The 18,280-nt window shown below is 33.5% G+C and overlaps 2 protein-coding genes across 8 annotated transcripts in view; one reads left to right on the forward strand and one right to left on the reverse strand.

Annotated features, from left to right (window-relative positions):
• Positions 1-18,280, reverse strand: part of IMMP2L (inner mitochondrial membrane peptidase subunit 2) — a 457,221-nt gene that overhangs the window by 236,467 nt on the left and 202,474 nt on the right. The window lies entirely within an intron of this gene.
• Positions 1-18,280, forward strand: part of LRRN3 (leucine rich repeat neuronal 3) — a 58,968-nt gene that overhangs the window by 6,312 nt on the left and 34,376 nt on the right. Inside the window, exon 2 of one of the 3 annotated variants that reach the window (XM_084498810.1) lies at positions 661-752. The exons of the other annotated variants lie outside the window; for them this stretch is intronic. The gene's annotated coding sequence lies outside the window, so the exon portion shown is untranslated. The remainder of the gene's footprint in view (positions 1-660; positions 753-18,280) is intronic. 3 annotated transcript variants of the gene reach the window in all.

Here is an 18,280-nt window from a genome sequence, read left to right on the forward strand (position 1 = left end):
AGTTCTAAACCAATAGAAGAAGTCTTTCAGTATGAAAAATAGAATTACAGCCAAGTAATTTCATTACCCAAATGTAGCTTGAGGGACGTTATCTGCATAACTCCCATTTAATACCAGTTTATAACAAAGTGCAGCTATTTATTTAGGTTACTCTTGAAGCATAAAACTGTAAGTTTATCCTAGATACATTCTGTGTACTACACCTTTTCGCATTTTTTTTATTTATTTATTTTTTTTTTTACAGTGGATGCACCATGTTAACTTTGGAAAAAAAAGACAGCTGAGGCTGTACAGTAGCTGTTTTATGACACTCTCCTGGAATGCAGTAATTTCACTATTCACTCCATTTTAATTTTTTTTGGCCAGTTACTTACCGGTAAGCACAAACACAAGGCTAAAACACTACAGCACCTGAGAGAAAGGAAAAGATTAATGCCTATTATGCCAGTTTACAGAAATATCATTACGAGGTGAGAGAAGACAAAATGAGGTAATTGCAAATATAATCATCTGTAAAGCTAGAAATGGTTGTCTGAACAGCAATTTCACCCAGCACGTATAATTCAGGTAACATACCCTCTTGAATGTTGCTTTGCTATGTAGTCATCAACACTCTGTCAGACACATTTTCAGTCATTCAATTTTTATTGTGCAATACAGGACAAAAAGGATATTCAGCGTATTATTCTAGGGTTAGACTCTGAACTCCCAAAACACATATGGAAAAGTATACTGCTCTTCAAGAACAGCAGGTAAGCTGCTGGGCTGTATCTTGGTCAGAAAGAACAGCCCATGAATCTGAGGTACTGCACAGCACTGGTCCTACATTTTTCACTTCCACAGGCCCCAACATAATGCGCATGTTTGGACTACACCATACAAACCTGATACACATTCAGATAAGAAGCAATCTGCTTAGACTAACAGTGCATAGACTAATTTTAATAGGATGCACTTTCCTGAATATATGAAGTGTTGTTATTGGTAAAATAAAACCTAAACTTGCTTTCAAGAATCTAGGGTTCAGAACAAAGCCTACCATAGCCTCACCACTGCTTCATTTCAGCAGCAGTCAGGAGAGCTAGTGTGTTTGTATCCATGCTGGTATAGACACTTCCATGCCTTTAGAGCATGGTAAAACAAATTTAAGATATAAGCCAAAGAAAATTGGGTTAAAAACTCACGTTAGCTATAATTTTGTGCCATTACCCAAAGATACTAAAACATAAATTGCCCTTTTATGTACCTCTAAAGCTGGTGATACTGTATATTGCTGCTGATTTCTGTTCCATACAAATACCTCAGTAAAAGCAGGCTGGATCAAAACCATCATGGGAGTCTCAACTGAAATTGTTATCTTTTATTTTCTTGATTTTTTGCTAATTGTGTTTGTTTCTACTTTCCCATTAACATTGTTTTAACAGAGTTCTGTGTAAAAGTAATTATAAGAGAACTATCTGCTAAAAACACACAAATGAAACTGTTACCATTAAAATTTCCATACTAGATAGAACAATCCAGAAACCTTTCACAGATGGTCCTCAGAATTGCTATCTTTGAGTGTAATTTTACTTCCATTTGTGGTAAATGGCAAAATTCCCATTGATGTCAACAGATGCAGAAGGGATTTGTAAAAGCTTTTTCTCTTTGCTTTTTGGTGCTTCCATCATGTTTCTATCCAGAAACATGAAATTCATCATGTCGGTTCGCTTCTGCTAATGCTACAAAGTAAAAGATCCTTGAGACCTTTTCTTCTTTTTTAGAATAATCCCTATTATTATACATATTATGGCACAGCATCTATATCTAAAACATCTAGATGGAGATCCAAAACTTCCTGAAAAACAGGATTTAAGATGAAAAGGAATCTACTTAGCCAGCTCCAAAAACAAAACAAAACAAAACAAAACCAGCTTTGGAATCAGTCCGTATCCCCTAGAAAAGTTGGCTAGGTGGTTTTTCGAGCACCACATTGAGAGACCCTGGAAACAAGCTGAATTCTTGACTTTGGGTCAAATGGAGTTTAATTAAGCAGAATTAGAGCAAACATTTTGCAACTATTGTACATTTTGTTTTGCCTGTGTGATGATACACGAATACTCAGAAACAACAAATGGCGTATTATCAGTCTTCATAAGGAGAAGCAGGCCTTTTCAATATTTAAGATAAACCTTACTTTGAAATGTAACTCATGGAAAGTAAATTGATGTTCCAAAATGGAAACATATGGTCCCTCTATTTCATATCTCACTTGACTGTAGTTAGGCATTTTTCCATGAAGAATGTCAGTGCTTAAATTGTCAGCTTATTACCTGGGAGTAAGCAAAATAAGATTAGGCAGTTTTTAGAACTGCCATAATCAATTTACCTGGGGGGGACGGGGAGCATAGCAAGCGTATGATGAAAGTACAAAGTTTTGTCCAAGCAGCATGGACATCAAAGAAGTATTCTTACTGCTATTAATAACAGCAGTATGAGTTCAACTTAACTCTCCGAATCATTCAGAGGAGGGACTTCCAATAAAGCTTTTGCTCTTTATTGTTTTGTGTTAACAGATAACTTGCAACTAAGATTTTTTTTTTCCTAACTGTTCATGATTTGTGTCTTATCTTCTCCAGTTCCATTCTAGCCTCACGTACCTCCCTCTTGTCCATTAATGACTTTTATCTCTCAAAAAATAAATGTTCATATTAAGATATTCAGATCCTCAGATCTTTGCATGTTAGCTGCATAAATCCATCCTCTCCAACCTATCAAAAAGATGTCTAACACAGACATTAATGTTTGCTGATTACTTATAGAATGCTCCACTCACCTATAGTTAGCACATCTCCATAATTCTGTTATTCTATCCATGATCATTATTGTCACACTGGGCAGTAAAATCTCAAAGCAAATGAAAATAACAGAATTGTTTCTTTTTACATATTTTGACCTGTGCTCTCAAGCTGCTAAGCCAGATGTCACTGACATTATGGAGAAAAGACAGTATTTTTTTTTTTTTTTAACCATTTTTTGAAGTATTTTAAAGAAATAGGCCCATTTCAATGTCTACATTTCCAGAATTAATTACAATAGTGCATTTTAAGGATAGAAACTATAATACTTATAGCTTCTATACCATATAGCTATATAGCTTCTATGATTAGGCTTCATTTCCCCCTTCTACATCCATTACTTACCCTGTTCAACAGTTAGATTTAGAAGCTGCTCTAAAAGGGTTGTATTATTTATATAGTACAGTAGGCCAATAAAAAATGTGTGATTTCATTGGAAAAATATTGATTCAAATAGAATAGAATGATTTTTCTTATAACTGTGTATTTGCCTTGAGGGTTTTGAAAGTAAGTTAGAGAAAGAGGTTTTTTTTGTTGTTTGTTTGTTTGTTTGTTTGTTTGTTTGTTTTAAATTTATATTTAGGTACTTACATAAAAGAACTTCCTCTAATAAAGGTGGATTTATTGTTGTTTTAATTTTGATTGTCAGTGCTGCAACTGCCTTCAGAGGCTTCCCATTGCAATCCAGATCCTGTTGCCTTTTTAAAGCACTTAAATATTACCTTCTCCAGGTATCATGTAATAATAAAACCATAAATAGAATAATGAGGTAAAATTATATGCAATTTCAAAGATGTAATTGCTGAAAGATTAAATTCCCCATACATTGCCCAAATTCTCAAGTGTGTTTAAGGTCTTTGGTCATCCTCTCAGTTGAAGTAGAGATTCAACAGTGGAGCTACACCAACACAGGTATTTAAGTTTACAACAGAAAAACAGGACAAGTGTTAACAAAATTCTTAAACTTTCTCTTTTTCAAGTGTTACTTTTCATCACTGCTTTGACAGTTTCTGATGCTTACCAAAAGTTCACAAAAAGCATGAGAAATCTTTCCATTTACTTAGGGTTGATGTGGATTAAACTTTTATAGTCCTTGTTTTCAATGTTTTACAGATCAGTTATCCCAACAATGTCTTGGGTTGGTATGTTATTATATCAATGCTAGCAATAGCACAAAGACAGAGAAAACACTACAAAAAAAACAAAAAGAAGACCTCCCTATGTCAGAGGGGTTGGAACTAGATGATCTATAAGGTCCCTTTCAGCCCAAGCCATTCTACAATGCTATTAGAAACTGATAAAAGTTTTATACAAAACACAAACAAAACAAAGCAACTTTACCTTCCATGAGCTGATCTGACATAATAGCAGACCCTGCTTTGAGCAGGAAGTTGTACTAGAAATTTGCTGAGGTCCCTTCCAACCTGAAGCATCCTATGGTGTTATGATCTTTTCAGTAGAGGGGCTTGCTACTTTGCTGACCTAGGTGACAATTTACAGTATCACTGTCTTCATCGGAGTCTGCTTAGATGGCTCAGTATGACTGCATTGGATGAGAGTAATTAAGATGCTACCAGAGGTGGAAGGAACGTTGCTAATCTCTACACGCTTTGAGTTTGGTATCTGATCCAGTGGTATGGAACTGAAAATTTTGAGAAGGTAGACTGTCTGATAGATGGCTCACAGCTACAAAGAAAATAAAACTGTTTAGACATGAGGCAATATTTGCTTTGTTGTTAACCATCAAGACAAAGGTAACTAGACCACATCCCAACACGTAAAAAAAATATTCTTTAAGTGCCCTCCTATTTTGTTTTCAATTGTTAAAATAACACAATGTTTATTCACATAACAGAAAATATCCATTTTCTAGTAGGGGAGAACAATTCCCTGGAGCTTTACCACCTTAGTCTGTAACCTGTGTATTTCTGCTCAGCCAGGTGTTCAGTGTATTCCACAAATACGATGCTGAATATACTACAGATTTATACAGTCTTGAAAATACAGCATTAACAATTGTGAACAAGAATAACATAATAACCACTTCATGTTAAGCTCTAAACTCCAGCTTTCAGTTCCTAGAGTGGTATTTTATTTCATGTAGTGAATATATTTAACCTGTTTCACTCTTTACATGGTATAAACCTGCAACAAGTTTCATGAGAAGGGATTCTGCTGAGAAATCTTGCCTGTTTAGAGTTATTATTTGTGCTGATTTTCTCAGGGTTATCTCCACTATCAAGATCCACCCAGTAATTACTTCTGCCAGAGTAATTTAAGAAACATGAACTGGTCAATTAGAGTCACTGAAAATTTAGAGAACTCTCATACAGATGGTTAAATGAACACCATTTTTAGTCCTAAGCTTTGAAAAAAAGACAGGAATGTACAAATGAAGACAAACCAGAACAATGCTATTATACTACATGTAAAACGGCAGAAATGAGCTGCAGCACCAAATTCCAGATTTTGCTCTGGTGTTATCCACTGTGTAAGAGAGCTTTTTTAGTTTGAAGGTCTGAACATATATAAAATCATTGTAATGTGATTTATTTGGTACTAGGTTTAGAGGGAGGGTCGGGAAGCCCTTAAAGTATTTTTCTTATAGGAGAATACATAATCTATGCAGATAATTTGCAACTCTGTTCTTTACAATGAGTAAAAGCTACACTTTGATAATTTTTTTTTACAGAAAGTACTGCTGCAAAAATTAAATTATATTGCTTTATTAATCACTGGTATTATATCAAGTTACTAAATCAATATCCCAACAAGAGTATATTCTAAATTCAAAAGTGTAAAATGCAGTGAAGTTTTAGAAACATCAAGTGTTTCACCAAAATAATACCAACATAGTGCCATTAACTATTTCTTAGCTATGGTCTTTACAAAGATGCCTGACAAAGCCTGCTTGTTGCCATTAATGGAGTTAAGTATTTGCATGTAGTTCAAATCTAAATGTTAATGATACAATTATTTCCTCTTACAACGATGCTTTTCTCATTATGCAACAACTCACAGAATTCATTACCAAACACGTTTCAAAACAAGCACAAAAAAGTTTCTCCTAATAAGAACTTCTGTTCAGGCCCTAAACTAGGCTCCTTTGTGAGCAGCAAAATCTCAGCTTTCTAAATGCCTTCTGGCTCTTCACTGATACTCATATTCAAGATAGATGCTTAATGGAATTTGACCGATTACAACTCACATTTAAGTGAATGAAACAAGTTTTAAAATTAGATTTTATTTCTGCTTACGTTACCCAATAATCACACCCAGAGAATATCATCATCACTTACACTACTCCCAGCTATATCTTATTGACAGTAAGTATAGATAGTTTGACAGGGCAAAAAACAGTTTAAGCTGAATGCTTAAATTACTTCCTAAGCCAGGCAAAATACAGGAGTACAGAGAGATTCAAGGTAAAAGCTGACACAAATCTAATTCATTGTTATGTAAATACTATGGAGGAAAACCATAAAAAGCAAATCGAGTATATGAGACTGGATATGACACTGTTTTCCACACTGCAATTCTACACGTGTTTTATTCCTGGACTTTTTTCTGCATAATGAAAAAAAAATTGTTACCCTGGCAACTGCCACATGTTACTCAGTTTATTTCTGAGATACAGAGCAGTCTATAAAAGAATAATACTGTTCACTTTAATCAGGATGTCTCAATGCCACTGAGAACTGGGAACTAAGCGTCACAACACGTACATGGTTTTCCACAAAGTTTCAAGAAGGCATATCAAAGAAAGAAAAGCTATATTTTTTACATTTATCTTTTTTGCAGTCTCATTTTCTTTATTGCTTTATGTGTAAATGGGAAGCAAAGATTAAGCATTGTGAGGAAGGATTCATATTCTGCCCAATCTTACAGCTGTTTTCCACATTCTCTTTTTATTACAGCTTTAGTGTATTTCTATGCCACATACCAAATGAGTAAAACTTTCAAAACTTATTTAATGATGTAGTAGATGCCATCTTCCAAAGCATAATAAGAAGGTAGATCTCCAACTCCCATCACCTGTCAGGGGTTAAGGTTTAGTTCAAAGGAAGAATTAAAACATTTCACAGGTAATCTTTAATTATCTGCCCTACCCTCCTAAATGAAGTGAACTCTGTTACATGCCTAGGTGCTATATAATTTATGAAGAGAGGCCTCAGAATAATAATACCAAACTACCAGCATGATAAAAAGGAAGCCATCTGAAGCCATCCATTAATGAGCACACATTAAGGAGAATTCTGACATTCTTCTGCATTTTGAAGGCTGGAAAGAAGCCACCTGAGGTCTACAGCCCAGGTCCTGGACACAGGCCTTTTTCTGTGCAGTCAATATAAACTATCAGTCCTGCCTCAGTTCCATATTCCATAAATCAAGCCAGTAATTTTAAGCTTTCCCCCTCTACCCCCACCTCCACCCCCCCCCCCCCCCCCCCCAGCTCCTGGTTCATTTTCTTTTTCTAGATGGGACTTTGGGATAAAATTCAGGAAAAGGCTTGCTTAAATCCTGACTCATCATCCAAAATGCATGACTGTGCCAATTCAGATAATAAAAATATTTCTAAACTTGCACTTGAAACAGAATAATCAAAATTTAAAAAGTTTTGATTTAAACAAGCATTTATATGTTTGAATATTCTTCCTGATGGCTATTTTCACAAGTTCTAACAAGCAAATGCTGCTCTGCCTATTTTACTTGTCTCTTCTGATTTCTTCTATATCACTATGTACCTTAGAAGCTGAGGAACAAAGAGAAGTATAAAGAAGCCCACTTATATTTTCCCAGAAGATTTTGTAAAACATAGGAAGGACGGCATTGACTAAAACTGAATTTTGGTATTAGATTGACAAGAAAAACAACAGTGTTGCAACAGTCATGAACAGGTCAGAAGTTCTGAACAGGTTGAGCAGTACAGTCTCAATCAATCTCTTTGATTGAGAAGGTAAACTGACAGAGGCTAAATATGTATTTATGCTTTGTCAAGAATGCAAGCTACAGGTATTCCAGATATTAATGAAAGCTTACATTGGTGAACTGGACAAAGACCAACACATTTGTTTCATATAGACCACATATACCTACATATATCGGGCAGTCCAAATGCTGGAAACACATGCCTCCCTTTGGATACATGTGCTTTAAAAATATATCACAGATAAATAAACAATAAATTCAGGTTACGTTATCCTAGTCCAGAATATACACACATAGAAGTGATTAGATTCTAACAATTAAAATAATTTACCTTTAGTAATGCATAAATAATTTATTCCTTTGATGCTTAGTTTAATCAAACTACAGAAACAGAATAGTAGGGAACATAGAAACAGACTTTTTTTTCCATTCCCTTGGGGCACAATATAGAGCAATCAATTGTAAATTAATTGGGGAAAATTTGTGTTTTGCATAGCATAAAGAGGCAAAACATTAATTCACATTCATTTGCTTAATGGCATTTCTAATATGTTATGCATGTATGCAGCCTAGTTCTTTATATTGAGAAGCAAAACAATTACCAAGGATGTAAATACCAATAAACCATAATCTACATCTCTATTAAACAAGTAAAACTAAAGTGAAACTACTAGAAAATTTCTACACTTCTATTTGAGTGTATCAAATCCTCCATCAATTAATGAGAATTTATAAAGATTTTATTACATTTTGACACACTTGGTATAGTTATGTAAAGGCATCCATGACAGCACAGAGGTTGTATGTTGTGCGTTCTATCTGCATGAACGCTTTCAAGTCAGTTCTAGCTCTTCATGCGTTATTTACTTTATTTCTTATATAAACTTAATATCTGATCCAAGTACTCTTTCAGTAGAAACTAATACTCTTTTTAGTGGTATCAATATATACATCTAGAAATTGTTCTTGTTATTTTTAAATAAAATCCTGCCTGTGTTTTTTCTTGTATTTGTACAGATAAATAGATAAAATAAATATATAAAAAACAGGGGAACACAACTTTATAGGTAAAGTTTCCAAACATGTTTTCAAGGGAAAACAAAAGCACATGAAGTAATAAAAGAAAAATAACAAGCATTTTACATTTTACTGGCCTTAAAAAAATAATTTTAATCGGTGACTTATTGAATGAGATTCAATAGATACCATTCTTGCTATGATTAAATGTCAAGGCTATAGACATGCTATTAAAAAGCAAGTGAGCAGTAATTTGGTGTGTATAATGACCGTTCCAAAGGATTTATCTGTGCAATACTTTTCTGTTCTTATCAATGAAACATCCTGTTCTGGTATCTTAAACTGTAGCTTCTTTATGATGGTATGTTTTGGTTTAATAATATTTCATTTCTATTTATAACAATGGAAGCAAACTGACACTAACTTAACCTCACTGTGACTAGCACTCTGTCAGTCAAAACCTTACTGCTTATACAAAAAACAGTGCCTTGTGATTATTGCCTCTAGTATCAGGGAAAGAAAGATTTGAGAACCCCAAATTTCAGTTCCTGTCCTGAGATAGGGAATTTGAACCACCATTTCTACAGCATTGACAAACCATTGCAAAAAAGATAGAAAAAGTTGTTTACAACTCTGTGCAAGACTAACCTCCGGTGGTATTCTAGGCCGATGTGGTTATCTCAGAAAAGTTTTGCGTGACTCTGTACAAGTCTAATCTCCAGAGACACTCTAGGTCCATGTGGTTATCTTAGAAAATGCAGCTCATCACCACTTTATTCTGTAATCTATGCCTAACCAGACACAATTGAGCCCTTAGGAAATAATAGACTTTTCTGAGAGGCATGGAAAGCACCTCTCAGTAGAAAAAAACAGTGTGCACTGGACCACTCTGCAAGCTCCTTGTATGTAAAAAAAATCAGGAGACAGTCTACAAGTATTTGTAGCATTTTTAGAACCGATGTCTATAACATATGAAGTTAAACGTAGGAGGAAATAATGCAAGATGACTGAGACTTTCTGCATCATATCTTACAACAATATTCACATATGTTTTCATACATATAAATATTTATAATAAATATAAATTTATAATAAATATATTTATTCACAAATACATTCACTTTTTTTTTTCTTCTCAAACTTGTTTCTATGAATAAAACCATACTCACACAACAAGCTGTTCAAAATAAAGTTGGGATCTATTATTGCAATTCTTCAGGTGTGAAGGAAATTGTGGTTTGGATTCAACACAGTTTATAAGAAATAATTTTTAGAAAAGTGAGTCATTCATTTACAGAGTAAATCCAACAGAAAGCGTTACACAGATTAAACAGTAAACTTAGAGTATCAAACAACAAATCTGAATTAATATATTAATTCAAATTCCTTATATGCAAAAAGTATTGCAAAAAATTATTTAGAAGTCATAACCTGTTTTCATGTGATTTTTGAATGGAGTGGTCAAATTTATCAATTAATCATTTGCAATTAATCATTATCCAGAACTGGTAAGTGAACATAAATGTCAGCACACTGCAGAAAGTAGGAAACACTGATAACCCAAAGAAACATAGAGCTTAGACTACAATTTGAGATCTTTCAAATTATGTGTGGTGAAAGCTGAGGTCTGGTACGAGGCTGATGGCATGATAATTGCTGTTTTCACTTGCCTCTTTTGGGCATAAAAGGGATTGAGAAGTCTAATCTTGCCACATGGGTCTCCAAACATCCATTACACAGATAGCTTCAGCCAGAGCAAAACATGCCCTCAGATTGAGGAAAAAAAACAGAGTCCTCAAAGGATATATAAAAATAAATGTATTTTTTTCAGTGAAGTGCTGCTATACATCTAGTAGAGTAGAAGTAGAATTAAGTCAAAATCTATTCATTTTTACTTCCAACTCAGTTAACTTCCAAAGATGGTGAGCAAGAGAAAGACAAAACCAGGAAGAAAAAAAGAGATTCTCTTTCCCCCTCATCTTACTCTCCTCTCTGCCTCTAGCAGAGAAAAGCCGAGTTATGACTGTTTGCACCTACAGTTTTCATAACAAAACAAAGCTTTATTTTGGTACAATATTACCAGTTGAAATTGTGCTTTTGAGCTCAGAATCATAGGTATTAAGAAGGAAATTAACAAATTCCTTATAATTACAAAGCTAAGCAGCATCTAAGATGACCAAACTGAAACAAAACAACAAAACAGTCATAGCCATGATGAAGAGTTCGATAACTCTTCTTACCAAATACTGTTCTTTTAAACTCTGAAACTGACTGACAGGAAGACTGAATGCTACATATCAGCATCTCCCAAATCAATATCTGCAAGTCTGGGAGATATGGATGGAGCTACCTTAAATCGATTTTTCATCAATAACTATTCTGAATGTTTTCCAGTTACAAAATTAAATGAGACCACAATTAACCTTACCTGGATTCTAACATGTCCTAACTGCTGAATACTCTATATGGATCTTCCTTTCCTATGGCCAATCTCTTCGACTTTATCTGACGTCTATTTTATGAAGAAATGCATGTAGTATTTCAGGTATTGTGAGTGCTCCCATTAGTATTGTCACATCAGACAGAAAATCTGATTATAATAATTTTGAACATAACAAAGGATATTTAATAAAGATTGTGCTACAACAACTGTTACAGTGGAAGGATGTTTCCTGGTAATTACCTACATTTCTATTACCTATCTATACCATCCATCTAACTCTGCAACATTCTTTCTGTAACATGCAGAAGCAGAAGACAAACTTTACAATATCAAACTAGTATGTGCAGCCTCTGGAATTAAGGATTTTTCTCAGTGAGACAAATTTGCAGTTTCATGCTTCCTAACTTTATTTAAAAAAAAAAAAAAAAAAAAGCAATTAAAATTGTGGTGAAAAATTCTTCGAGAGTGAACTTTTGTAACAAAATATGATTGACTCAGTAGCAGGAATGAGCCTGTTCCAAAACAATCTGCTTAAGCTAATTACCAAACTAATGAAGGCTAATCATGTCAAACCTTCGAAACTGCTTGAAATATATGGTATTTCACAATTGAGCAAATTAAGCAGAAATATTTTTCATTAGAATATACAGGTTTATCTTTCAAGGATCACATTGGAACATAATCTACTATTTTATCTACAAAGGAAAGCAAAATAAATCAAAACAAACCTTTCAATTCAAAAACAAGTTAGTGGGTTGCTGTAGGACTGTGTGTTCTGTAAAATACTTCAGAGAAGAGACATGTTGCTTTCCTTAACAGCTCTAGAAATTGATTCCACATATAGGGAAGAAGTATTTGGGAACATCATCAGGAGCCTTTTTGCTTGAACAGAATGTAATTCTTTCTTTTCTGACATACAGTCACAAAGTCTTATAGCAGTGCCTGAAATTAATAAAACCCAGAAGGAAGCAAGGAAAACCAGGAAGAGGAACAAATGAAAGTCATCGAGACTTCTTCAACTAATCACTTCCTAGGTTATCGTTTTGGCAAGTACATAGCATTATAATAGTATTATTCATCCTAAGAAGAAAAAAAAAAAAAAAAAAAAAAGAGTGCTTATTAGCTGAGCTTAGGTACTAGTTAATATTTTGATCTGCAAATATCAAGTGGGAATGGTTTATATCCAAAATATCCTTGATACTCTCTTATTTATTATATCAATGATAAAGCACACATAATCCTGCTGGAAATAATTCAAAAATATTCAAAACAGGGATTCTCTTGACCAAAAAAAAAATATAAATAAATTAAAAATAAAAAATAATAATGATAACAGACCAAGCTACTGTTAACACAACCTGCTCAACCTGTTGTGAAGTCTTTTTGGCTGGGCACAGATCCCTACCTGACAATAACCAAACAGCAAGCTTCACTTTATCTTTGTTAATATGAAACTGCAGTCTTCCAGTTTTCTTTCAACGTAATGATAGATTTTTGCAACTGAGTGTCTATGTCCCTACCTAAAGTAGATTCTGCAACTTTCATTAAAAGTTTAGGCTTGTGAAAATCAGTTTTCTGTATCCATATGGCTGTATAAACCACAAGGACATTAAAAGGAATTAGACATCCTGACTGTAAAGAGAGCTCATCTCAATAATTTTTCATTGTTTTGTTCCAAGACAGACCTTTATTAACCAATGAAACTGAAACCCAGTTTTCAAGCCAAACATTTTTATGGCCTTCAGAGTATTTTCCTTACTGCTTGTAATGCAAGTCTTGATCAACCCTAAAAGCCTGTTCCTGAAGGACTGCCAAACAAAGCTATTTCACCTCATATTTGCTATAACTTTCTACTTATTACTTCTGTAACTTTCAAACGTTTCCTGGATTCCTTCTTTAGCTTACATTATCTCTTCTGTCTCATGGATGACAGGAGACAGAAAAGAACATTCTGTCACTTTCAGGGAAATGCTTTCAGGACTTTTCAAGTTCTCAGCCATTCAGATGTGTTGCTTTACCCATTCATTTGATTCCAGAATAATCTCAACCTTTAACCAGTTGAAAGTTACCAGATGGCACTGGAGATTCAGAACTGGAATTTCAAGAATACATGATGATTATTCTTGATAACCAGTAGTGGAAATTGAGCCAGAGATAGGGTCTGAAAATAAAGAAGTTAGAATGCTCACACTGCTCTGTACTCTGTATTCCAAATTATAGAAATCAAATCTAGACTTATTTTCAAAATCAGCATTGCCCACATAAAAATAGGATATCATAGTAAGGACAATTTAACGCATACTAAGGCAAACTTCACAACTCTTGTGGATTTTGAACTTCAAATTACTTCCATGCTTTGTTTCCTTAGGATTGAGAACATTAAAGCAATTTAAGGTGACATTTCCATGCTCATTAACAGAGGACACAGAGTCATTTGCAAGGAGAAAGACAGGTGGTTTATATCTTCCATCATTATAATACTAAATAAGGTGACACCTGTTGCCTGAAGGAAGGATAATTATCCTGCAAGAGAACTTATACTGCATATTCAGTTTACATTTATAAGAACTGGCAGGAAAAGCCACACAGCAAAACTAAATTATTCTTGTTTATCAGTTTAAGCTATGGTTAAACAACTTAATCCCCAATGCACATTTATTGGTATTGGTACTGCATCAAGCAATGCAAGCAAGTAGGTCTGCTATTGGCCTTCACAAATACCTGCATTACCTATTATTACACACTAATGAAGAAAGCACTTGTGTCACAATTTCAGAGTATCACCTGCACCTCTTCTTTTTGAGATAGTGGATTAACTACTTCTGAGATACTTTCTGTCTGGTTTCAACGGCCAAGGAAGGATGAAGTAAGAGATAAATCAACCCTTCCAAATGTCATAGAGAATTGATAACGTGTTCTTTGCTTTATGTTTTTCCATGGTGTATGTGTACTTCCCTGAAGCACAGCAACATGTGTGGTTTTAAATATTGCAGATTACATGGATGACTTTAAAAAACTCAGGTATACAAAAAAAAAAAATCCTTTAAAATAATGGAAAAAAATAGAAGGACTGGGGAAAAATAAGATGGGAAGGGTGCTTCTGAGTCTACATGTGCTGGAGAGGTATGATGGAATCAATAAGTTTGCAAATTTGGACATAAATTATCTTAACAACATGAAAGGAAGAAAAATATTGAAAGAAGATAGTGTTTCTAGAAGTATATGATTATTGAGCTATAGTGCTACACATGTAGGAAGGGACACTAAGCTTAAGTGCTTAGATTTATTTATCTTGTATTTATCCTTTTTATTCTGGTCCTATTTTGAAAAACAAATCATAAAAAGAAAATAATATCTGCATTTAAATGTATTCATTTCTGGGGAAATAAGAAATGAACCATGATAATCTTATAGTGTGGTTTAGAGCTGACGAATGGGTCATACATACAAAAAAGCAATAATTTCAGGTCTGAAAATAATATTAGTTTTGTAAATCATGTAAAAAAAAAAAAAAAAAAAAAACTTTACATGAAATATTAGCAATGAGATGCTCAACCAAGCAAAAACCGTAATTAAAACTAAACACAAATCAAAATACTTTCTGCAATCAGAAATGAGTATCTCTGTGAGGTAATTTATGAGTATGCATAAATCACTCCATAAAACACAGCAGAAAAAAGGATTGCAAGGATTATTTCCTAAAGATTACAAAGAATATTCTGTTTTACACCTTGTCAGTTTTTGCATCCTGAAATTGCTTTTTTCATCAGTCCATATGTCTACACTGCCTGAATAATATTTAAATTATATATATATATACACACACATATATCCACTTCTGTTGAACAATACATTGTGAATCTGATTCCACAGGTGGCTTAGGATATAATTAATCACCCCATATATTCACAATTAAAAAGTTAAAGCAATTTGGCCTAAATTGCTGGGAAGATTCAAAATATAGAATAGATTATCACACCCACTACTGGTACTTCAAACATACATACATACATACATATATATATATATATATATTTTTTTTTTTACTCAGGATTTTCCACTAATTCCAATGACAAGCAATAATTTTTTCCCCTTCGTGGATCTTAAACTACATTCCATGCAGTATACATCAAATACAGGCTGAGACTGTATCAGGATGCTCCTGATACAATTGTATTCACTAGGCCCTTTTATATCTTTAGATTATTGTAGTTTAAAATCATATCCAGTGTGCACTGTGTTTGCTTGTTTGGTTGTTTGGTTTGTTGTTGGGTGTTTATTTTTTTAGGTATAGGGACATTTACCTTGACATGATGATATCTCAAAACAAATTATGAATATAGCAATAACTAAAAGGTGAAAACACTAAACATTTGGAGTCTGCCATTAAAGATTGATGGTTTAAATTAATTCAGGTCTCTCAAACCTAAATCTTTGTTATTGAAAAATTATACAACAGAAATTACAGCTCCTAAAATTATCTTCCTTACTATTATGCTAATTTTATTACAGTGACCTTTTTTCCCATGATAAATTAAAAAAAAAAAAATCATAATAAATTCACAAGGAAAACATTATGTGTTAAGTTCTGCCACTATCTTTCTTTGCCTATATTACAACTACCTGAGCACACCTGCTTCTATGTTGTAGGCATGTTTAACATTTACATTGTAAGAACCACAAAATAAAAATACAAAATGCAGACTTTGCCAACAGCTCTGCTTGATTTTGGCTAGGATTCTTTACTAGTCATATGTATTATAGGCCCCCAGAACTGGTGTGGTAGCTTTCTAGAAAATCCAGCCAAAACTGGTCTAACTCATCTTTAGTTCTGGCCATCTGCTTGGAGCATCTGGTAACTGGGTACATTCACCCACATCCAGAACGTGATCGTTCTCTTGCCAACTATGTGCCTAGGTAACTGCCAAAATGTGCTTTGCCGCTACTAACATGACAACTGTCAAAAAGAAGTTGAACGTGTATGGATGAATCTAAATTAAACTAACACATTACTTTACCAACTTACAGCAATAATTTTTTAACATAATTGCCTGGTAATGACAACAATAGATAACGCACTTACATAGAGAAACAGTTCTGAGGGTAGGAACTATAACAAGGATACAAAAGATTTAAGTACTTTGAAAAGTTATTTTCAATCTTCTTGCTATTTTCTCTGACAACTAGAAAATAGATTTGTAGCTTTATTTTAGAAATCAAAACAATTAAGTAATTGTAGCAATGAAAAAATAGAAAAAAATCAGAATTATACATTCAGTATCTGATTTTTGAAAAAGAAATAAAAAAATCTGATTACTTTGAGGCTTATTTTACAATTAATCCAAGTCCAATCCAAGTTATTAGATGTAGTCTAACTGACAAGCATTGAAATTATTACAAGAGGATTTGGAATGCTATACAAGGAATCAGAATATAGATGACAGATTATAACAAAAATGGAAAAGAAGTGTGCAACTTCAATTGAAATTCATCATCTTGTCATGTAAATATAATTTTCTAATATCTCTGCTCACACAGAAAGAAATACCTACATATTATTTTATGTATTTCATCTTAGGAGTAGTAGTTAAGAAAAAAAAAAAAAAAAGAAACTAATTGATGAAACTATTATTTCCTTTACCCAGTATCATTGCACAAACTTTTCATCCTCTTCTGCCATGCCACTTGTGAAACGGTGGCATGATTTAATGATTTAATAAGTCAAAATAAGTCAAAAGCACATGAAAGTGTCAGTTTTACGGACTGAAAATTTAAAAGAAAAGCCTGGAAAACTTATCCAAGATCATGACAGTAAATTATTATGTCATGGCTAAAGGAAAAAAATAAAACCTGGTATGTTCTGAGATTGTCATGGTGACTTCTCTTTCTTTCTTGCCCTGTCATCTGTCGTCATTTTTCCTGTATTTGAATTGAAAGCTCCATGGAATAAAGATCACAATTCTGTTCTTCAGCAAGTTAATGCACAGGACAGTGGTCCTCATCCACCACTATGGTTCCAATGCACAATGCTGCTGCCTCAACCGCTGCCAAATTTAGAATAGTAACAAAATTATATATTATTTCTATTAAGCACTGTGATTATGATTGACAAATGCCTTGCTTCACATGCAGGTGGTCCCACAGTTATCTGCCATTCCATGGTCAATCATGCTAAGCCAGTTTAAAATACATAGGAAACAAGTGCAATATCTTTTCCATTCTCAAATTTTTAAAAGGTTTTACCAACTGTTCCTTCAAGTCCTTTTAAAAGTTTTTCTAAGATATAATGTGTATTAAATTCTCACATATCATATATTAATATGCCTTTGGCTTCCGTTTTACTTTCTTGTACATTCAACATACCTATTTTAAATCTATTTTCAAGGCTTTGTGCTTTATAATATCACAAAGTTTGTTTAATGAAATTTTTAACTGATACAAGAGATACAACTACAGTAAGTTCTTAATGAATTGCATATGATGGTAATTCCTCTGATAGCTGTGAAATTGTTTCAACATACAGTAAACAAGAGCACAAGGATAGCAGACCAGACTCTGAATGAAGGAGAAGGGGTGGATCATGTGGATCTATCTGATCATAATGTTTTTATGAAATTATTTTTACATTAAAGTAGACTCAAAGCACATAATGCCCATGGATGCTAAGAATTTTTAATGACACACAAAATCATGCCATTCTTATCTTGTAGTGTCTATGGTGTGAGAACTTGTTGTTTTACAGACATATTAAACATCTTATACTTTTGCCTTTCCCTCAGGGAAATTTATTCCAAAAATGGAAAAAAAAAAAAAAAAAAAAAAAAGAAGTGTAACAAGTTCACAAAATAAATATACACACATGCACTGAAATAAATATATAAATATTCAGACACTGCAAATTGCTCCTAGGGTTAAATACAAGTAGCTTTGCCATTTCCTTTGCATCTTGCACTTACTGCTATACAGGGCAAGCCTGAAGTTCTAAAAATCCATTATTAGAAGAAAGTAAAGTAGATTTTCATAATTAAAAAAAACATCCCAACAGTAGCCCTAG

Source organism: Aythya ferina (genome assembly GCF_964211825.1).
Source record: "Aythya ferina genome assembly, chromosome: 1".
In the NCBI taxonomy this organism is placed as follows: Eukaryota; Metazoa; Chordata; class Aves; order Anseriformes; family Anatidae; genus Aythya; species Aythya ferina.